The 22,500-nt window shown below is 60.5% G+C and overlaps 2 non-coding genes across 2 annotated transcripts; both read right to left on the minus strand.

The window, feature by feature from the left end:
- Positions 1-3,139: 3,139 nt before the first annotated feature.
- On the minus strand, positions 3,140-3,258 carry LOC131862759 (5S ribosomal RNA). The gene has a single exon (XR_009361696.1). It is a non-coding gene; the product is annotated as a 5S ribosomal RNA (ribosomal RNA).
- A 7,138-nt stretch (positions 3,259-10,396) lies between these two features.
- On the minus strand, positions 10,397-10,515 carry LOC131862760 (5S ribosomal RNA). Its single transcript, XR_009361697.1, has one exon. It is a non-coding gene; the product is annotated as a 5S ribosomal RNA (ribosomal RNA).
- Positions 10,516-22,500: the final 11,985 nt, after the last annotated feature.

A 22,500-nucleotide genomic window follows, 5' to 3' on the forward strand; every position in this document is an offset into this window, starting at 1 on the left:
TTTTTTGCCTTTTTCTGGAAATTAGTGAAGGCAGCGCATCAAAGGTGCGCACCTCGCTGCCCACCACGGTGCGCAACGCCGGTGGGCACCCGGGAGTGCTTCGAAGTGTGCTCCAAGGTGCTGCGTGCACGTTGTCGGAGCCCGGTTTGCCCCGGGTGCGCACCTCGCGTGCACCTTCGTCGGGGTGGGCACCTTGGCTGGGTTTGCCCCGGCTGCGCTCCGAAGCGGGGTTATTGGAGCGCCGCCTCTTTTTTTGTCGGAGCGTTTGGTGGGGTTTCTCGCATTGGCTCTTCCGAGGCCCGGTTGCCACCCTGGCGCGCACGAAGTCGGAAGTAGGGTTAATTGCCCGGGTGCGCACCTTTGCCAGGGTGGGCACCTTACCTGGGCTGCGCACCAGGGCGGGCTCAAGATGGCACGCGCGTTCCGTTTTTTTCACTATCTTTCAAAACGGAAATTTTAAAATCTCCTTTTTTTTTTGCCTTTTCTGGAAATTAGTGAAGGCAGCGCATCAAAGGTGCGCACCTCGCTGCCCACCTTGGTGTGCTCTGAGGTGCGCACCCGGGAGCGCTACGAAGTGTGCTCCAAGGTGCGGCGTGCACGTTGTCGGAGCCCGGTTTGCCCCGGGTGCGCACCTCGCCTGCACCTTGGCCGGGGTGGGCACCTTGGCTGGGTTTGCCCAGGGTGCGCTCCGAAGCGGGGTTACTGGAGCGCCCCCTCTTTTTTTGTCAGAGCGTTTGGTGGGGTTTCTCGCATTGGCTCTTCCCAGGCCCGGTTGTTGGGTGCGCTCCCACCCTGGCGCGCGCGAAGTTGGAAGTTGGGTTAATTGCCCGGGCGCGCACCTTCGCCAGGGTGGGCACCTTGGTGCGCACACCTTGGCTGGGCTGCGCACCAGGGCGGGCTCAAGATGGCACCAGCATTCCCTTTTTCTCACTATCTTTCAAAACGGAAATTTTAAAATCTCGTTTTTTTTTTGCCTTTTATGGAAATTAGTGAAGGCATCGCATCAAAGGTGCGCACCTCGCTGCCCACCTTGGTGTGCTCCGAGGTGCCCACCACGGTGCGCAACGCCGGTGCGAACCCGGGAGCGCCCCGATGTGTGCTCCAAGGTGCGGCGTGCACGAAGTCGGACCCCGGTTTGCCCCGGGTGCGCACCTCGCGTGCACCTTGGTGCGCACACCTTGGCTGGGTTGCGCGGCCTGGTGGGCACCATGGTGCGCACCAAGGAGCGCTCCGAAGTGTGCTCCAAGGTGCGGCGTGCACGAAGTCGGAGCCCGGTTTGCCCCGGGTACGCACCTCGCGTGCACCTTCGCCGGGGTGGGCACCTCGGCTGGGTTGCGCGCCCTGGTGCGCACCAAGGAGCGCTCCGAAGTGTGCTCCAAGGTGCGGCGTGCACGAAGTCGGAGCCCGGTTTGCCCCGGGTGCGCACCTTCGCCGCGGTGCGCACCATGGCGTGCACGAAGTCGGAGCCCGGTTTGCCCCGGGTGCGCACCTCGCGTGCACCTTCGGCGGGGTTGCGCGCCCTGGTGGGCACCATGGTGCGCACCAAGGAGCGCTCCGAAGTGTGCTCCAAGGTGCGGCGTGCACGAAGTCGGAGCCCGGTTTGCCCCGGGTGCGCACCTCGCGTGCACCTTCGGCGGGGTTGCGCGCCCTGGTGGGCACCATGGTGCGCACCAAGGAGCGCTCCGAAGTGTGCTCCAAGGTGCGGCGTGCACGAAGTCGGAGCCCGGTTTGCCCCGGGTGCGCACCTCGCGTGCACCTTCGCCGCGGTGGGCACCATGGCGTGCACGAAGTCGGAGCCCGGTTTGCCCCGGGTGCGCACCTCGCGTGCACCTTCGCCGGGGTGGGCACCTCGGCTGGGTTGCGCGCCCTGGTGCGCACCAAGGAGCGCTCCGAAGTGTGCTCCAAGGTGCGGCGTGCACGAAGTCGGAGCCCGGTTTGCCCCGGGTGCGCACCTCGCGTGCACCTTCGCCAGGGTGGGCACCTCGGTGTGCTCCGAGGTGCGAACCCGAGAGCGCTCCGAGGTGCCCACGAAGTCGAAAGTCGGGTTAATTGCATTGTTTTCCCCGGGTGCGCTCCGAGGTGCGCAACATCGGCGCGCACCAAGGAGGGCTCCGAAGTGTGCTCCAAGGTGCGCACGATGGCGTGCACCTCTGGTGCGCACGATTCGGAGCTCGGTTTGACCGGGGTGCGCACACCTTGGCTGGGTTGCGCACCTTTTGTGCGCTCCAAGGTGCGCACGAAGTCGGAGCTCGGTTTGCCCCGGGTGCGCACCTTCGCCAGGGTGCGCACCTTGATGCGCACGCCTTGGCTGGGCTGCGCACCTTGGTGGGCGCCATGGTGCGCACCTTTCGTGCGCTCCAAGGTGCGCACGAAGTCGGAGCTCGGTTTGCCCCGGGTGCGCACCTTGGTGGGCGCCATGGTGCACTCCGAGGTGCCCAAGATTGGTGCGCACCAAGGAGCGCTCCGAAGTGCGCTCCAAGGTGCGCGCGAAGTCGAAAGTTGGGTTAATTGTCCGGTTTGCCTCGGGTGCGCACCTTGCGTGCACCTTCGCCAGGGTGGGCGCCTTGGTGCGCACACCTTGGCTGGGCTGCGCACACCTTGGCACCCGCGTTTCCTTCATTTTAAATTTTTTTTTTTTACAATCTCTCAAGTGGGAAATTCTATAATCTCAACTTTTTTTGCCTTTTCAGGAAACTTTTGAATGGAGCGCATCATTGGTGCGCTCCGAAGTGTGCTCCAAAGCTCTCTCCAGCTGCGTGCACCTGCCCCGGCCGCGCACCCGGCCCCGCCCAGCTTCGCTCACCTGTCCCGGGCGTCTGGTGCGGAACCTTAGAGTAAGAAACATCACCGTGCACCTTGGCCAACGTGCGCGACTCGACCGAGCGCGCACTGGCCGAGGTGCACACCGATTTCACCTGGGTGCGCGCGCAGCACCTCGGGCGCACCGGGGTGCGCGCACAACGCCCGGGTTGCACCGTGGCCTGTGTGCTCGGGGCGCCTCGGGTGCGCGCTCGGTGTCGCCCCCCGCGCGCGCGGTAGTGCGGGCAGCGCACCCCGGCCCGGCCCGGCCCCGACGAGAACGCAAACGGGCAAAAGGTTTATTCAAATAGCATTGCGACGCCCGGCGAAAAACTAAAAAAGGGTGCAACACCGGGACTTCCCGGGAGGTCACCCATCCCAGTACTACTCCGGCCCAAGCGCGCTTAACTGCGGAGTTCTGATGGGATCCGGTGCACTAACGCTGGTATGATCGCACCCGTTATGAGCTTGTCGCAGTGTGTACTTAGCAAACCGCGACCCACGTGCGAATCCACCCCGGCCACCCACCCCCGTCGAGGTGCACACCCTCCCTCGCGAAGTGCGCCCCGTTCGCCAAGTGTGAGCCCTGCCCGGGTGCGCGCACCTTGCTAGGGCGTCGGGTGTGCACCCGGCCCGGCCTACGTGCGTGCACCTGGAGGGGGCGTCGTGTGCGTGCAGTGTCCCGTCTGCAACGCGGTGCCCACACACCACCTCGGGCGCAACGACCTGCGCTCACATGTGGGCCGAGTGCACCTTGGTGCATGTTCGGGGCGCCTCGGGTGCACGCTCGATCTTGCCCCGGTGCACCAAGGCGCTCGGTTTGCCCCGGGTGCGCACTTGGTGCAAGGTGGGCACCCAAAATAGGGATCAAGCACCAAAACACAAGTTTCGGGATGCAAAATGGGACCCAAGGACCACAAATGCGTTCCAAGACCCATGATGGGTCCACGAGAACAAAAATGTGTTCCGAGACTTAATAAACAAATATTGGGTTTTAGGAGAAGAAACATGCTCTGATGCCCAAAACGAGAATCGACCCCGAAAAGGCCACAGGCCAAAAGTGGGATGCGAGACAAAAAAAAATGGGACCCGAGGACCAAAATTGGGTTCCCAGGTCGAAGACAGGGCAACCGGACAAGAAACGACCTCTAAGGCTCGAAATGAGTCCCGACGACTAAAACTTGACAAGAAGCACCCATCAGGCACCCAACTCGACACCCATGGGATGCCGACCCACCCGGGCTTCCACCTAGCACACCTTGGCACCCACCCACCCTCGCACCCAACCTCGCACCCAACTTAGCACCTTTGAACCCACATTGGCACTCACCCTGACCCTGGCACCTTGGAACCCACATTGGCACTCACCTTGACCCTGGCACCCACCTTTGCACTCACCTTGGGACCCACCCTGGCTCCCACCTCGGCACCCACCCAGACACCCACCTTGGTTCCTTGGCACCCACCTTGGATCCTTGGCACCCACCCCGACACCCACCTTGGCACGCAACTTGGCTACTTGCCACCCATCTTGGCTCCTTGACGCCCACCCCGACAACCACCCCGTGACCTACCCTGGCTAGGGTTGGTGCACACCCACCCTGGTGCCCACCTTGGCACCCACCCTATGACCCACCTTGGCACGCACCTTAGTACCCACCCCGTTACCCACCCTAGGACCCACCCCGTGACCCACCTTGGCCAGGGTGGGTGCCTTGGTGCGCACAACTTGCCTGGGCTGCACACCAGGGCGGGCTCAAGATGGCACCCGCGTTCCGTTTTTTTCACTATCTTTCAAAACGGAAATTTTAAAATCTCATTTTTTTCTTTTTTTTGCCTTTTCTGGAAATTAGTGAAGGCAGCGCATCAAAGGTGCGCAATGCTGGTGCGAACCCGGGAGCGCTCCGATGTGTGCTCCAAGGTGCGGCGTGCACGAAGTCCGAGCCCGGTTTGCCCCGGGTGCGCACCTCGCGTGCACCTTCGCCGGGGTGAGCACCTTGGCTGGGTTGCGCGCCCTGGTGCGTACCAAGGAGCGCTCTGAAGTGTGCTCCAAGGTGCGGCGTGCACGAAGTCGGAGCCCGGTTTGCCCCGGGTGTGCACCTCGGGTGCGCACCTCGCGTGCACCTTCGCTGCGGTGGGCACCTTGGCTGGGTTGCGCGCCTTGGTGGGCACCATGCAGTGCACGAAGTCGGAGCCCGGTTTGCCCCGGGCGCGCACCTCCGCCAGGGTGGGCACCTTGGTGCGCACAACTTGCCTGGGCTGCGCACCAGGAAGGGCTCAAGATGGCACCCGCGTTCCGTTTTTTTCACTATCTTTCAGAACGGAAATTTTAAAATATCGTTTTTTTTTGCCTTTTCTGGAAATTAGTGAAGGCAGCGCATCAAAGGTGCGCAACGCTGGTGCGAACCTGGGAGCGCTCCGATGTGTGCTCCAAGGTGCGGCGTGCACAAAGTCGGAGCCCGGTTTGCCCCGGGTGCGCCCTGGTGGGCACCATGGTGCGCACCAAGGAGCGCTCCGAAGTGTGCTCCAAGGTGCGGCCTGCACGAAGTCGGAGCCCGGTTTGCCCCGGGTGTGCACCTCGGGTGGGCACCTTGGTGCGCATGCCTTGCCTGGGCTGCGCACCAGGGCGGGCTCAAGATGGCACCCGCGTTCCTTTTTTTTCACTATCTTTCAAAACGGAAATTTTAAAATCTCATTTTTTTTTGCCTTTTTCTGGAAATTAGTGAAGGCAGCGCATCAAAGGTGCGCACCTCGCTGCCCACCACGGTGCGCAACGCCGGTGGGCACCCGGGAGTGCTTCGAAGTGTGCTCCAAGGTGTTGCGTGCACGTTGTCGGAGCCCGGTTTGCCCCGGGTGCGCACCTCGCGTGCACCTTCGTCGGGGTGGGCACCTTGGCTTGGTTTGCCCCGGCTGCGCTCCGAAGCGGGGTTATTGGAGCGCCGCCTCTTTTTTTGTCGGAGCGTTTGGTGGGGTTTCTCGCATTGGCTCTTCCGAGGCCCGGTTGCCACCCTGGCGCGCACGAAGTCGGAAGTAGGGTTAATTGCCCGGGTGCGCACCTTTGCCAGGGTGGCACCTTACCTGGGCTGCGCACCAGGGCGGGCTCAAGATGGCACGCGCGTTCCGTTTTTTTCACTATCTTTCAAAACGGAAATTTTAAAATCTCCTTTTTTTTTTGCCTTTTCTGGAAATTAGTGAAGGCAGCGCATCAAAGGTGCGCACCTCGCTGCCCACCTTGGTGTGCTCTGAGGTGCGCACCCGGGAGCGCTACGAAGTGTGCTCCAAGGTGCGGCGTGCACGTTGTCGGAGCCCGGTTTGCCCCGGGTGCGCACCTCGCCTGCACCTTGGCCGGGGTGGGCACCTTGGCTGGGTTTGCCCAGGGTGCGCTCCGAAGCGGGGTTACTGGAGCGCCCCCTCTTTTTTTGTCAGAGAGTTTGGTGGGGTTTCTCGCATTGGCTCTTCCCAGGCCCGGTTGTTGGGTGCGCTCCCACCCTGGCGCGCGCGAAGTTGGAAGTTGGGTTAATTGCCCGGGCGCGCACCTTCGCCAGGGTGGGCACCTTGGTGCGCAAACCTTGGCTGGGCTGCGCACCAGGGCGGGCTCAAGATGGCACCAGCATTCCCTTTTTCTCACTATCTTTCAAAACGGAAATTTTAAAATCTCGTTTTTTTTTTGCCTTTTATGGAAATTAGTGAAGGCATCGCATCAAAGGTGCGCACCTCGCTGCCCACCTTGGTGTGCTCCGAGGTGCCCACCACGGTGCGCAACGCCGGTGCGAACCCGGGAGCGCCCCGATGTGTGCTCCAAGGTGCGGCGTGCACGAAGTCGGACCCCGGTTTGCCCCGGGTGCGCACCTCGCGTGCACCTTGGTGCGCACACCTTGGCTGGGTTGCGCGGCCTGGTGGGCACCATGGTGCGCACCAAGGAGCGCTCCGAAGTGTGCTCCAAGGTGCGGCGTGCACGAAGTCGGAGCCCGGTTTGCCCCGGGTGCGCACCTTCGCCGCGGTGGGCACCATGGCGTGCACGAAGTCGGAGCCCGGTTTGCCCCGGGTGCGCACCTCGCGTGCACCTTCGCCGGGGTGGGCACCTCGGCTGGGTTGCGCGCCCTGGTGCGCACCAAGGAGCGCTCTGAAGTGTGCTCCAAGGTGCGGCGTGCACGAAGTCGGAGCCCGGTTTGCCCCGGGTGTGCACCTCGCGTGCACCTTCGCTGCGGTGGGCACCTTGGCTGGGTTGCGCGCCTTGGTGGGCACCATGCAGTGCACGAAGTCGGAGCCCGGTTTGCCCCGGGCGCGCACCTCCGCCAGGGTGGGCACCTTGGTGCGCACAACTTGCCTGGGCTGCGCACCAGGAAGGGCTCAAGATGGCACCCGCGTTCCGTTTTTTTCACTATCTTTCAGAACGGAAATTTTAAAATATCGTTTTTTTTTGCCTTTTCTGGAAATTAGTGAAGGCAGCGCATCAAAGGTGCGCAACGCTGGTGCGAACCTGGGAGCGCTCCGATGTGTGCTCCAAGGTGCGGCGTGCACGAAGTCGGACCCCGGTTTGCCCCGGGTGCGCACCTCGCGTGCACCTTGGTGCGCACACCTTGGCTGGGTTGCGCGCCCTGGTGGGCACCATGGTGCGCACCAAGGAGCGCTCCGAAGTGTGCTCCAAGGTGCGGCGTGCACGAAGTCGGAGCCCGGTTTGCCCCGGGTGCGCACCTCGCGTGCACCTTCGCCGCGGTGGGCACCATGGCGTGCACGAAGTCGGAGCCCGGTTTGCCCCGGGTGCGCACCTCGCGTGCACCTTCGCCGGGGTGGGCACCTTGGTGTGCAGACCTTGGCTGGGTTGCGCGCCCTGGTGGGCACCATGGTGCGCACCAAGGAGCGCTCCGAAGTGTGCTCCAAGGTGCGGCCTGCACGAAGTCGGAGCCCGGTTTGCCCCGGGTGTGCACCTCGGGTGGGCACCTTGGTGCGCATGCCTTGCCTGGGCTGCGCACCAGGGCGGGCTCAAGATGGCACCCGCGTTCCTTTTTTTTCACTATCTTTCAAAACGGAAATTTTAAAATCTCATTTTTTTTTGCCTTTTTCTGGAAATTAGTGAAGGCAGCGCATCAAAGGTGCGCACCTCGCTGCCCACCACGGTGCGCAACGCCGGTGGGCACCCGGGAGTGCTTCGAAGTGTGCTCCAAGGTGCTGCGTGCACGTTGTCGGAGCCCGGTTTGCCCCGGGTGCGCACCTCGCGTGCACCTTCGTCGGGGTGGGCACCTTGGCTGGGTTTGCCCCGGCTGCGCTCCGAAGCGGGGTTATTGGAGCGCCGCCTCTTTTTTTGTCGGAGCGTTTGGTGGGGTTTCTCGCATTGGCTCTTCCGAGGCCCGGTTGCCACCCTGGCGCGCACGAAGTCGGAAGTAGGGTTAATTGCCCGGGTGCGCACCTTTGCCAGGGTGGGCACCTTACCTGGGCTGCGCACCAGGGCGGGCTCAAGATGGCACGCGCGTTCCGTTTTTTTCACTATCTTTCAAAACGGAAATTTTAAAATCTCCTTTTTTTTTTGCCTTTTCTGGAAATTAGTGAAGGCAGCGCATCAAAGGTGCGCACCTCGCTGCCCACCTTGGTGTGCTCTGAGGTGCGCACCCGGGAGCGCTACGAAGTGTGCTCCAAGGTGCGGCGTGCACGTTGTCGGAGCCCGGTTTGCCCCGGGTGCGCACCTCGCCTGCACCTTGGCCGGGGTGGGCACCTTGGCTGGGTTTGCCCAGGGTGCGCTCCGAAGCGGGGTTACTGGAGCGCCCCCTCTTTTTTTGTCAGAGCGTTTGGTGGGGTTTCTCGCATTGGCTCTTCCCAGGCCCGGTTGTTGGGTGCGCTCCCACCCTGGCGCGCGCGAAGTTGGAAGTTGGGTTAATTGCCCGGGCGCGCACCTTCGCCAGGGTGGGCACCTTGGTGCGCACACCTTGGCTGGGCTGCGCACCAGGGCGGGCTCAAGATGGCACCAGCATTCCCTTTTTCTCACTATCTTTCAAAACGGAAATTTTAAAATCTCGTTTTTTTTTTGCCTTTTATGGAAATTAGTGAAGGCATCGCATCAAAGGTGCGCACCTCGCTGCCCACCTTGGTGTGCTCCGAGGTGCCCACCACGGTGCGCAACGCCGGTGCGAACCCGGGAGCGCCCCGATGTGTGCTCCAAGGTGCGGCGTGCACGAAGTCGGAGCCCGGTTTGCCCCGGGTGCGCACCTCGCGTGCACCTTCGCCGGGGTGGGCACCTCGGCTGGGTTGCGCGCCCTGGTGCGCACCAAGGAGCGCTCCGAAGTGTGCTCCAAGGTGCGGCGTGCACGAAGTCGGAGCCCGGTTTGCCCCGGGTGCGCACCTCGCGTGCACCTTCGCCAGGGTGGGCACCTCGGTGCGCACACCTTCTCAATGTTTTCTTGCCTTTTCTGGAAATTGGTGAAGGCAGCGCATCAAAGGTGCGCACCTCGGTGTGCTCCGAGGTGCGAACCCGAGAGCGCTCCGAGGTGCCCACGAAGTCGAAAGTCGGGTTAATTGCATTGTTTTCCCCGGGTGCGCTCCGAGGTGCGCAACATCGGCGCGCACCAAGGAGGGCTCCGAAGTGTGCTCCAAGGTGCGCACGATGGCGTGCACCTCTGGTGCGCACGATTCGGAGCTCGGTTTGACCGGGGTGCGCACACCTTGGCTGGGTTGCGCACCTTTTGTGCGCTCCAAGGTGCGCACGAAGTCGGAGCTCGGTTTGCCCCGGGTGCGCACCTTCGCCAGGGTGCGCACCTTGATGCGCACGCCTTGGCTGGGCTGCGCACCTTGGTGGGCGCCATGGTGCGCACCTTTCGTGCGCTCCAAGGTGCGCACGAAGTCGGAGCTCGGTTTGCCCCGGGTGCGCACCTTGGTGGGCGCCATGGTGCACTCCGAGGTGCCCAAGATTGGTGCGCACCAAGGAGCGCTCCGAAGTGCGCTCCAAGGTGCGCGCGAAGTCGAAAGTTGGGTTAATTGTCCGGTTTGCCTCGGGTGCGCACCTTGCGTGCACCTTCGCCAGGGTGGGCGCCTTGGTGCGCACACCTTGGCTGGGCTGCGCACACCTTGGCACCCGCGTTTCCTTCATTTTAAATTTTTTTTTTTTACAATCTCTCAAGTGGGAAATTCTATAATCTCAACTTTTTTTGCCTTTTCAGGAAACTTTTGAATGGAGCGCATCATTGGTGCGCTCCGAAGTGTGCTCCAAAGCTCTCTCCAGCTGCGTGCACCTGCCCCGGCCGCGCACCCGGCCCCGCCCAGCTTCGCTCACCTGTCCCGGGCGTCTGGTGCGGAACCTTAGAGTAAGAAACATCACCGTGCACCTTGGCCAACGTGCGCGACTCGACCGAGCGCGCACTGGCCGAGGTGCACACCGATTTCACCTGGGTGCGCGCGCAGCACCTCGGGCGCACCGGGGTGCGCGCACAACGCCCGGGTTGCACCGTGGCCTGTGTGCTCGGGGCGCCTCGGGTGCGCGCTCGGTGTCGCCCCCCGCGCGCGCGGTAGTGCGGGCAGCGCACCCCGGCCCGGCCCGGCCCCGACGAGAACGCAAACGGGCAAAAGGTTTATTCAAATAGCATTGCGACGCCCGGCGAAAAACTAAAAAAGGGTGCAACACCGGGACTTCCCGGGAGGTCACCCATCCCAGTACTACTCCGGCCCAAGCGCGCTTAACTGCGGAGTTCTGATGGGATCCGGTGCACTAACGCTGGTATGATCGCACCCGTTATGAGCTTGTCGCAGTGTGTACTTAGCAAACCGCGACCCACGTGCGAATCCACCCCGGCCACCCACCCCCGTCGAGGTGCACACCCTCCCTCGCGAAGTGCGCCCCGTTCGCCAAGTGTGAGCCCTGCCCGGGTGCGCGCACCTTGCTAGGGCGTCGGGTGTGCACCCGGCCCGGCCTACGTGCGTGCACCTGGAGGGGGCGTCGTGTGCGTGCAGTGTCCCGTCTGCAACGCGGTGCCCACACACCACCTCGGGCGCAACGACCTGCGCTCACATGTGGGCCGAGTGCACCTTGGTGCATGTTCGGGGCGCCTCGGGTGCACGCTCGATCTTGCCCCGGTGCACCAAGGCGCTCGGTTTGCCCCGGGTGCGCACTTGGTGCAAGGTGGGCACCCAAAATAGGGATCAAGCACCAAAACACAAGTTTCGGGATGCAAAATGGGACCCAAGGACCACAAATGCGTTCCAAGACCCATGATGGGTCCACGAGAACAAAAATGTGTTCCGAGACTTAATAAACAAATATTGGGTTTTAGGAGAAGAAACATGCTCTGATGCCCAAAACGAGAATCGACCCCGAAAAGGCCACAGGCCAAAAGTGGGATGCGAGACAAAAAAAAATGGGACCCGAGGACCAAAATTGGGTTCCCAGGTCGAAGACAGGGCAACCGGACAAGAAACGACCTCTAAGGCTCGAAATGAGTCCCGACGACTAAAACTTGACAAGAAGCACCCATCAGGCACCCAACTCGACACCCATGGGATGCCGACCCACCCGGGCTTCCACCTAGCACACCTTGGCACCCACCCACCCTCGCACCCAACCTCGCACCCAACTTAGCACCTTTGAACCCACATTGGCACTCACCCTGACCCTGGCACCTTGGAACCCACATTGGCACTCACCTTGACCCTGGCACCCACCTTTGCACTCACCTTGGGACCCACCCTGGCTCCCACCTCGGCACCCACCCAGACACCCACCTTGGTTCCTTGGCACCCACCTTGGATCCTTGGCACCCACCCCGACACCCACCTTGGCACGCAACTTGGCTACTTGCCACCCACCTTGGCTCCTTGACGCCCACCCCGACAACCACCCCGTGACCTACCCTGGCTAGGGTTGGTGCACACCCACCCTGGTGCCCACCTTGGCACCCACCCTATGACCCACCTTGGCACGCACCTTAGTACCCACCCCGTTACCCACCCTAGGACCCACCCCGTGACCCACCTTGGCCAGGGTGGGTGCACCCACCCTGGTGCCCACCTTGGCACCCACCCATCCTAGCACCCAGCCTGTGACCGGGCTTGGAACCCAACCTTGCACCCGCACCCGTCTTGGCCAGTGTGGGTGCGCACCCATCCTGGCACCCACGTTGTGACACACCCTTTAACCCACGCACCCTAGCACCCACGTTGGCACCCACCTTGGAACCCAACCTAGCAACTTGGCACCCACCCCGTGACCCACCTTGGCATCCACCATAGCAGTCGCCGACTTGGCACCCACCTCGGCACCCACCTTGACACTTGTGGACCCACCTTGCCACTCACCCTAGCATCGACCCATCCTAGCACCCACCCTGGCACCTTTGCACCCTAGCACTCACCCATCCTAGCACCTAACCTGTGACCCACCTTGACACTCACCCTCGCACCCACCTTGGAACCCAACCTAGCACCCACCCACCCTGACACCAACCCTAGCACCTACCCACCCTTGCACCCACCCTGTGACCCATCTTGGCACCCACCCATCCTACCACTCAACCTATCACCCACCTTCTCACCCACCTTGGCATCCACCTTAGCACCCACCCACACTGGCACCTTGGCACCCACCTCGGGCAAGGTGGGTGCACACCCACCCTGGCACCCAATTTAGAACCCACCGAGCATGTTACCCACCTTGGCACCCACATTGCAGCCCACCCTAGTACCCACCCTATGACCCACATTGGCATCCACACCCTAGCACCCAGGCACCTCGACACCCGCCTTGACACCCACCCTAGCACTGAACCTGTGACCCACCTTGGAACTCACCCTAGAACCCACCCACCCTGTGAACCACCTTGGCATCCACCTTAGCACCCACCCACCTTGGCACCCACTCTAGCACTCACCCATCCTAACACCCAACTTGTTACCCACCTTGGCACCCGCCCTCGCGTCCACCTTGAAACCCACCCTAGCACCCACCCACGCAGGAGCCCACCTTGGCACCCAACCTAACACCCACGCATCCTGGCACCCAACTTGTGACCCACCTTGGAACCCACCCTAGTACCCACCTTTGAACCCACTATATCACCAACCCACCTTGGCACCCACCCTATGACCCTCTTTGGAATCCACCCTAGCACGCACCCACCCTGGCACCCACCATGGAGCGCACCCTAGCACCCACCCACCTCGGCACGCACCTCAACACCCACCTTGGTGTGCGCACTGCGCCAACCTCTCAAAGACCCTATGTGGTGCGCTCCAAAGTGTACACCTTTGGTGCGCTCCAAGGTGCGCACCTTTGGTGCACACCGAGGTGCACACCAAAGTGTGCACCGAGGTGAGCACCAAAGTGCACTCCAGGGTGCACACCAAGGCGTGCACCTTTGGTGCGGTCAATGCAAACGAATTCGGAAGTTGGGGTCGATGTCCTAATCGCTGCTGCAGACTACACGTATGAGAATCGGACAAATAGCTTTATATAGGGGAGGTGTTGCGTTTGATGGGTCGACTCCCCTGGTTGTGTGCACTGCACCAACTTCAAAGACCCTGTCTTGTTTAAGAAGTCAAAAGTTGGGGTGGATGTCCTAATCATTGCTGCAGTCTACGCATGTATGAGAATCAGACAAATAGCTTATATAGGGGAGGTGTTGCATTCGGTGGGTTGACTCCCCTGGTTGTGCGCACTGCGCCAACCTCAAAGACCCCGCATAGCAGAAGAAGTCGGAAGTCGGATTTTGGTGAGCACCAAGGCGTGCACCTTTGGTGCGGTCAACGCAGACGAATTCAGAAGTTGGGGTGGATGTCCTAATCGTTGTTGCAGGCTACACATGTATGAGAATCAGACAAATAGCTTATATAGGGGAGGTGTTGGGTTTGATGGGTCAACTCCCTTGGTTGTGCGCATTACGCCAACCTCAAAGACCTTGTTTTCGTTAAGAAGTCAAAAGTTGGGGTCAATGTCCTAATGGCTCCTGCAGGCTACACATGTATGAGAATCGGACAAATAGCTTATATAGGGGAGGTGTTGGGTTTGATGGGTCGACTCCCCTGGTTGTGCGCATTACGTCAACCTCAAAGACCTTGTTTTCGTTAAGAAGTCAAAAGTTGGGGTCGATGTCCTAATTGCTCCTGTAGACTACACATGTATGAGAATCAGACAAATAGCTTATATAGGGGAGGTGTTGGGTTTGATGGGTTGACTCCCCTAGTTGTTCGCATTACACCAACCTCAAAGACCTTGTTTTCGTTTAGAAGCCGAAAGTTGGGGTCGATGTCCTAATTGCTCCTGCAGGCTACGCATGTATGAGAATCAGACAAATAGCTTATATAGGGGAGGTGTTGGGTTTGATGGGTCGACTCCCCTGGTTGTGCGCATTGCGCCAACCTCAAAGACCCTGCATTGCGGATGAAGTCGAAAGTCAGAGTTTGGTGTGCTACAAGGTGTGGTCGAAGGTGCTCACCTAGGTGTGCACCTTTGGAGCACAGGAAAAGTGCCCTCCAAAAGTGCGCACCTTTGGAGTGCACAAAAGTGCCCTCCAAAAGTGCGCACCTTTGGAGCGCAGAAAAGTGCCCTCCAAAAAGTGCCCTCCAAAAGTGCGCACCTTTGGAGCGCAGAAAAGTGCCCTCCAAAAAGTGCCCTCCAAAAGTGCGCACCTTTGGAGCGCAGAAAAGTGCCCTCCAAAAAGTGCCCTCCAAAAGTGCGCACCTTTGGAGCGCAGAAAAGTGCCCTCCAAAAAGTGCCCTCCAAAAGTGCGCACCTTTGGAGCGCAGAAAAGTGCCCTCCAAAAAGTGCCCTCCAAAAGTGCGCACCTTTGGAGCGCAGAAAAGTGCCCTCCAAAAAGTGCCCTCCAAAAGTGCGCACCTTTGGAGCGCAGAAAAGTGCCCTCCAAAAAGTGCCCTCCAAAAGTGCGCACCTTTGGAGCGCAGAAAAGTGCCCTCCAAAAAGTGCCCTCCAAAAGTGCGCACCTTTGGAGCGCAGAAAAGTGCCCTCCAAAAAGTGCCCTCCAAAAGTGCGCACCTTTGGAGCGCAGAAAAGTGCCCTCCAAAAAGTGCCCTCCAAAAGTGCGCACCTTTGGAGCGCAGAAAAGTGCCCTCCAAAAGTGCGCACCTTTGGAGCGCACAAAAGTGCCCTCCAAAAGTGCGCACTTTTGGTGCGCACCAAGGCGCTGGTTCGGTCGTTGCAGGCGAGTTCGGAAGTTGGGGTCGATGTCCTGAGCGGAGGTGCAAACTACACAGGTGTCGGAATCGGACAAATAGCTTATATAGGGGAGGTGTATGCTTCGATGGGTCGACTCCCCAGGTTGAGCGCACCGCGCCAACCTCAAAGACCCTACGGTATGGATGAAGTCGGAAGTTGGGTCCGATGACCGATTCGATTAGTAGGTATGCTCATGAGGTCGGAATTTGGGTCCGATGACCTGCCATGTGCAGGAAGGCGAATGTTGACACTGTGCGTTGCAAGGTGCACACCAAGGCGCTGGTGCGGTCTTTTTAGTCGAGTTCGGAAGTTGGGGTCGATGTCCTGATCGGAGGTGCAAGCTACACAGGTGTGGGAATCGGACAAATAGCTTATATAGGGGAGGTGTATGCTTCGTTGGGTCGACTCCCCGGGTTGAGCGCACCGCGCCAACCTCAAAGACCCTACGGTATGGATGAAGTCGGAAGTTGGGTCCGATGACCGATTCGATATGTAGGCATACTCGCGAGGTCGGAATTTGGGTCCGATGACCTGCCACGTGCAGGAAGGCGAATGTTGGCACTGTGCGTTGCAAGGTGCGCACCAAGGCGCTGGTTCGGTCGTTGGAGGCGAGTTCGGAAGTTGGGGTCGATGTCTTGATCGGAGGTGCAAACTACACAGGTGTGGGAATCGGACAAATAGCTTATATAGGGGAGGTGTATGCTTCGTTGGGTCGACTCCCCGGGTTGAGCGCACCGCGCCAACCTCAAAGACCCTACGGTATGGATGAAGTCGGAAGTTGGGTCCGATGACCGATTCGATATGTAGGCATACTCGCGAGGTCGGAATTTGGGTCCGATGACCTGCCATGTGCAGGAAGGCGAATGTTGGGACTGTGCGTCGCAAGGTGCGCACCAAGGCGCTGGTGCCGTCGTTGCAGTCGAGTTCGGAAGTTGGGGTCGATGTCCTGGTCAGAGGTGCAAACTACACAGGTGTGGGAATCGGACAAATAGCTTATATAGGGGAGGTGTATGCTTCGATGGGTCGACTCCCTGGGTTGAGCGCACCGCGCCAACCTCAAAGACCCTACAGTATGGATGAAGTCGGAAGTTGGGTCCGATGACCGATTCGATACGTAGGCATATTGGCGAGGTCTGAATTTGTGTCCGATGACCTGCCATGCGCAGGAAGGCGGAATTTGGGTCCGATGACCGAGTTGATGGCGTGCCATGCGCAGAAAGGCGGAATTTGGGTCCGATGACCGAGTTGATGTTGATGGCCCGCCATGCACAGGAAGGCGGAATTTGGGTCCGATGACCGATTTGAAGGCGTGCCATACGCAAAAAGGCGGAGTTTGGGTCCGATGACCGAGTTGATATTGATGGCCCGCCATGCGCAGGAAGGCGGAATTTGGGTCCGATGACCTGACATACGCATGGAGTCCGACTCGGGGGCCGATGTTCGATTCGATGACTTGCATTGTGGGTAAAGTCGGAAGTTGTGGTCTTTGACCCGATTCGATGACCAGACTTCGGCTGCTTGAGAATCGGACAAATAACTTATATAGGGGAGGTAGTGTTCTCGAGCATCCTCCCCCCGTGCCCGTTTATGTCGATTGATGCTGGTGCTCGACTGGTTGGAGCGCTCGGATGCAAAAATCTTGCACCAGGATTTATCGATTGTGATGGACACGGCAAGTCTCCTGATTGCTATGCAGGAGCTCATCGTGAATCTCTATGCGGCCTTGGTATGGACTCGACCTGCGGAATGGTTCGGCAATGGTAGTCGCTCCAACACGTCCTTGCAATGGCCACAGAGGTGATTCGACTAGAGCTCCAGTCTAGCTTTTGGGTTGCTTGGCGGACTGGTATAGCCGCGATCGAGTTCCGGCCATGAACGTTTTAGATAGCTCTTGGGCTTTCTGGGACGGAAGTCGGAAGTTTGGGCTGTTGTCCGATTTGATGACCATTCTTCGGATGTGTGAGAATCGGACAAATAACTTATATAGGGGACTGTGTTGTCTCACGCAGCCCCCTCCGTGCCCCTCTATCTCGACCGATGTTGGTGCTTGAAAGGGTTGGGATCGCTCGGATTTATAAACGTGCACCACCATTTGTCGAGTGTGAGGGACGCGGCAGGTCTCCTAAATGCTATGCGGGCGCTCTCTGAGAATCTCTATCCGGCCTCGACACAGACTAGTCTTGCTGAATGGTTTGGCACTGGTAGTCGATCCAACACGTCGTTGTTGTGGCCGCCTAGGCGATTCGATTCGAGCCCCCGTCTAGCTTTTGGGTTGCTTGGCGGATTTTGCCCTATCCGCAAGTGAGCTCGGTCCCTAAACGTTCGAGAAACCCGATTGCTATGCGCCGACTCTCTTTTTTGCGAGCCTCCATCTAGCTTTTGGGTCTCTACGGAACGGAAGTCGGAATCTGGGACCGTTGTTTGATTCGACGAGGCAGACTACGGTTGTGCGAGAATCGGACAAATAACTTATATAGGGGAGGTGTTGACTGGAGCATTCTCCCCCGTGCCCCTCTAACTCGACCAATGCTGGCGCTCGAACGGTGGTAGCGCTCGGATTTTCATTGAGCGCCAGCATTGGTCGATTTAGAGGGGCATGCGAGATTCCCGAATGCTATGCGAGGGCTCTAACGGAAATGTCTATTGGTTTCGGTATGGATGCAATTGCGAGTGGTTCGGCAAAGGTAGTCGTTCCGATGCGTCCATGTCGTGGCCAAATCGATAATTCGATTTGAGCCCTCGTATAGCATTTGGGTCTCTCGATGTGATTCCGCATTCCAGTCCCTTTGGGCACTGCTTGAGCCGCATCCCAGGGGGTTCCCTTCCCAATAATCTGCCTCGCAACCCGATTGCTATGCGGTGAGGCTCCTCGGCCGCCTCGGAACTATCTGTGTATCAGACGCATCGCGGGATAAGGGGTTGGCAACGGTAGTCGCCCCAAGCGCGTCCGATGCTTGGACCATTCCGAGGCGGCCCTGAAGCCTCTTCCGTCTAGCCGTTGGGTCCTTCTCGCCGCATCCCTCGCCTCGCACCCCGATTGCTATGCGGTGAGGCTCCTCGGCCGCCTCGGAACTATCTGTGTATCGGACGCGTCGCGGGATAAGGGGTTGTCACTGGTAGTCGCCCCAAGCGCGTCCGATGCTTGGACCATTCCGAGGCGGCCCTGAAGCCTCTTCCGTCTAGCCGTTGGGTCCTTCTCGCCGCATCCCTCGCCTCGCACCCCGATTGCTATGCGGTGAGGCTCCTCGGCCGCCTCGGAACTATCTGTGTATCGGACGCGTCGCGGGATAAGGGGTTGTCATTGGTAGTCGCCCCAAGCGCGTCCGATGCTTGGACCATTCCGAGGCGGCCCTGAAGCCTCTTCCGTCTAGCCGTTGGGTCCTTCTCGCCGCATCCCTCGCCTCGCACCCCGATTGCTATGCGGTGAGGCTCCTCGGCCGCCTCGGAACTATCTGTGTATCGGACGCGTCGCGGGATAAGGGGTTGTCACTGGTAGTCGCCCCAAGCGCGTCCGATGCTTGGACCATTCCGAGGCGGCCCTGAAGCCTCTTCCGTCTAGCCGTTGGGTCCTTCTCGCCGCATCCCTCGCCTCGCACCCCGATTGCTATGCGGTGAGGCTCCTCGGCCGCCTCGGAACTATCTGTGTATCGGACGCGTCGCGGGATAAGGGGTTGTCACTGGTAGTCGCCCCAAGCGCGTTCGATGCTTGGACCATTCCGAGGCGGCCCTGAAGCCTCTTCCGTCTAGCCGTTGGGTCCTTCTCGCCGCATCCCTCGCCTCGCACCCCGATTGCTATGCGGTGAGGCTCCTCGGCCGCCTTGGAACTATCTGTGTATCGGACGCGTCGCGGGATAAGGGGTTGTCACTGGTAGTCGCCCCAAGCGCGTCCGATGCTTGGACCATTCCGAGGCGGACCCGAAGCCTCTTCCGTCTAGCCGTTGGGTCCTTCTCGCCGCATCCTTCGCCTCACACCCCGATTGCTATGCGGTGAGGCTCCTCGGCCGCCTCGGAACTATCTGTGTATCGGACGCGTCGCGGGATAAGGGGTTGTCACTGGTAGTCGCCCCAAGCGCGTCCGATGCTTGGACCATTCCGAGGCGGACCCGAAGCCTCTTCCGTCTAGCCGTTGGGTCCTTCTCGCCGCATCCCTCGCCTCGCACCCCGATTGCTATGCGGTGAGGCTCCTCGGCCGCCTTGGAACTATCTGTGTATCGGACGCGTCGCGGGATAAGGGGTTGTCACTGGTAGTCGCCCCAAGCGTGTCCGATGCTTGGACCATTCCGAGGCGGACCCGAAGCCTCTTCCGTCTAGCCGTTGGGTCCTTCTCGCCGCATCCCTCGCCTCGCACCCCGATTGCTATGCGGTGAGGCTCCTCGGCCGCCTTGGAACTATCTGTGTATCGGACGCGTCGCGGGATAAGGGGTTGTCACTGGTAGTCGCCCCAAGCGCGTCCGATGCTTGGACCATTCCGAGGCGGACCCGAAGCCTCTTCCGTCTAGCCGTTGGGTCCTTCTCGCCGCATCCCTCGCCTCGCACCCCGATTGCTATGCGGTGAGGCTCCTCGGCCGCCTTGGAACTATCTGTGTATCGGACGCGTCGCGGGATAAGGGGTTGTCACTGGTAGTCGCCCCAAGCGCGTCCGATGCTTGGACCATTCCGAGGCGGCCCCGAAGCCTCTTCCGTGTAGCCGTTGGGTCCTTCTCGCCGCATCCCTCGCCTCGCACCCCGATTGCTATGCGGTGAGGCTCCTCGGCCGCCTTGGAACTATCTGTGTATCGGACGCGTCGCGGGATAAGGGGTTGTCACTGGTAGTCGCCCCAAGCGCGTCCGATGCTTGGACCATTCCGAGGCGGCCCCGAAGCCTCTTCCGTGTAGCCGTTGGGTCCTTCTCGCCGCATCCCTCGCCTCGCACCCCGATTGCTATGCGGTGAGGCTCCTCGGCCGCCTTGGAACTATCTGTGTATCGGACGCGTCGCGGGATAAGGGGTTGTCACTGGTAGTCGCCCCAAGCGCGTCCGATGCTTGGACCATTCCAAGGCGGACCTGAAGCCTCTTCCCTCTAGCCGTTGGGGCTTTCTCGCCGCATCCCTCGCCTCGCACCCTGATTGCTATGCTGTGAGGCTCCTCGGCCGCCTTGGAACTATCTGTGTATCGGACGCATCGCGGGATAAGGGGTTGGCAGTGGTAGTCGCCCCAAGCGCATCCGATGCTTGGACCATTCCGAGGCGGCCCTGCAGCCTCTTCCGTCTAGCCGTTGGGGCCATCTCGCCGCATCCCCCACCTCGCACCACGATTGCTATGCGGTGAGGCTCCTTGGCCGCCTCGGAACTATCTGTGTATCGGACGCATCGCGGGATAAGGGGTTGTCACTGGTAGTCGCCCCAAGCGCGTCCGATGCTTGGACTATTCCGAGGCGGCCCTGCAGCCTCTTCCGTCTAGCCGTTGGGGCCATCTCGCTGCATCCCCCACCTCCTCGGCCGCCTCGGAACTATCTGTGTATCGGACGCATCGCGGGATAAGGGGTTGGCAGTGGTAGTCGCCCCAAGCGCGTCCGATGCTTGGACTATTCCGAGGCAGCCCTGCAGCCTCTTCCGTCTAGCCTTTGGGGCCATCTCGCCGCATCCCTCGCCTCGCACCCCGATTGCTATGCGGTGAGGCTCCTCGGCCGCCTGGGAACTATCTTCGTATCGGACGCATCGCGGGATAAGGGGTTGTCACTGGTAGTCGCCCCAAGCGCGTCCGATGCTTGGACTATTCCGAGGCGGCCCTGTGGCCTCTTCCGTCTAGCCGTTGGGGCCATCTCGCCGCATCCCCCACCTCGCACCCCGATTGCTATGCGGTGAGGCTCTTCGGCCGCCTTGGAACTATCTTCGTATCGGACGCATCGCGGGATAAGGGGTTGTCACTGGTAGTGGCCCCAAGCGCGTCCGATGCTTGGACTATTCCGAGGCGGCCCTGCAGCCTCTTCCGTCTAGCCGTTGGGGCCATCTCGCCGCATCCCCCACCTCGCACCCCGATTGCTAGGCGGTGAGGCTCCTCGGCCGCCTTGGAACTATCTTCGTATCGGACGCATCGCGGGATAAGGGGTTGTCACTGGTAGTCGCCCCAAGCGCGTCCGATGCTTGGACTATTCCGACGCGGCCCTGTGGCCTCTTCCGTCTAGCCGTTGGGGCCATCTCGCCGCATCCCCCACCTCGCACCCCGATTGCTATGCGGTGAGGCTCCTCGGCCGCCTTGGAACCATCTTCGTATCGGACGCATCGCGGGATAGGGGGCTGTCACTGGTAGTCGCCCCAAGCGTGTCCGATGCTTGGACCATTCCTAGGCGGCCCTGAAGCCTCTTCCGTCTAGCCGTTGGGGCCTTCCCGCCCCATCCCTCGCCTCGCACCCCCGATTGCTATGCGGTGAGGCTCCTCGGCCGCCTTGGAACCATCTGTGTATCGGACGCATCGCGGGATAAGGGGTTGGCACTGGCAGTCGCCCCAAGCGCGTCCGATGCTTGGACCATTCCGAGGTGGCCCTGAAGCCTCTTCCGTCTAGCCGTTGGGGCCTTCCCGCCCCATCCCTCGCCTCGCACCCCGATTGATATGCGGTGAGGCTCCTCGGCCGCCTTGGAACTATCTGTGTATCGGACGCATCGCGGGATAAGGGGTTGGCACTGGTAGTCGTCCCAATCGCATCCGATGCTTGGACCATTCCGAGGCGGCCCTGCAGCCTCTTCCGTTTAGCCGTCGGGGCCTTCCCGCCGCATCCCTCGCCTCGCATCCCGATTCCTATGCGGTGAGTCTTCTCGGCCGCCGCGGAACTATACCTGTTATTGCTACTGCATCCTTCGGCTGGTAACCTCCTCTGCCGCCTTGGAACGTTCTCTTTGTCGGACGCGTCGCGGGATAAGGGGTTGGCACTGGTAGTCGCCCCAAGCGCGCCCGATGCATAGACCGCTCCGAGTCGACCTTGCTTTCAGCCTCTCACATGCATAGACCTCTCTGAGTCGACCCTGCAGCCTCTCACGTTTAGCCTTTGGAATCTCGCCTCACAACATGATTGCTATCCTTGATGCATCCCTTGCCTCGAGCCCTGATTGCTTTCTTGGCTGCATCCCTCCTCTCCTCACAGCCCGGTTGTCATCACTGCTTCATCCGTCGCTTCATGCATTCTGGCTGCTGGGCCCTTCCCACCGCACACCTCGATTGCTATCTCTTCTGCATCACACACCCCGATTGCTATCTCTGCTACATCCCTCGGCTCTCACTTCTGCATCCTTCGCCTCACACCTCGATTGCTATCAATGCTGCATCCGTAACCTCACACCCCGATTGCTATGCGGGGAGGCTCCTTGGCCGCCTTGGAAATTTCTGTGTGTCGGACGCACCGCGGGATAAGGGGTTGGCACTGGTAGTCGCCCCAAGTGCGCCCGATTCTTAGACCGCTTCGAGGTGACCTCGTAGCCTCTTTCGTCCAGGCTTCCTGCCTTCAACGCCCTTTTTACACCTCGATTGCTATGCGCGGGCTCGTTGGCGTCTATCACCTCTCTGCGAAGAGTGGCACGATGA

Source organism: Cryptomeria japonica, unplaced genomic scaffold (genome assembly GCF_030272615.1).
Source record: "Cryptomeria japonica unplaced genomic scaffold, Sugi_1.0 HiC_scaffold_51, whole genome shotgun sequence".
In the NCBI taxonomy this organism is placed as follows: domain Eukaryota; kingdom Viridiplantae; phylum Streptophyta; class Pinopsida; order Cupressales; family Cupressaceae; genus Cryptomeria; species Cryptomeria japonica.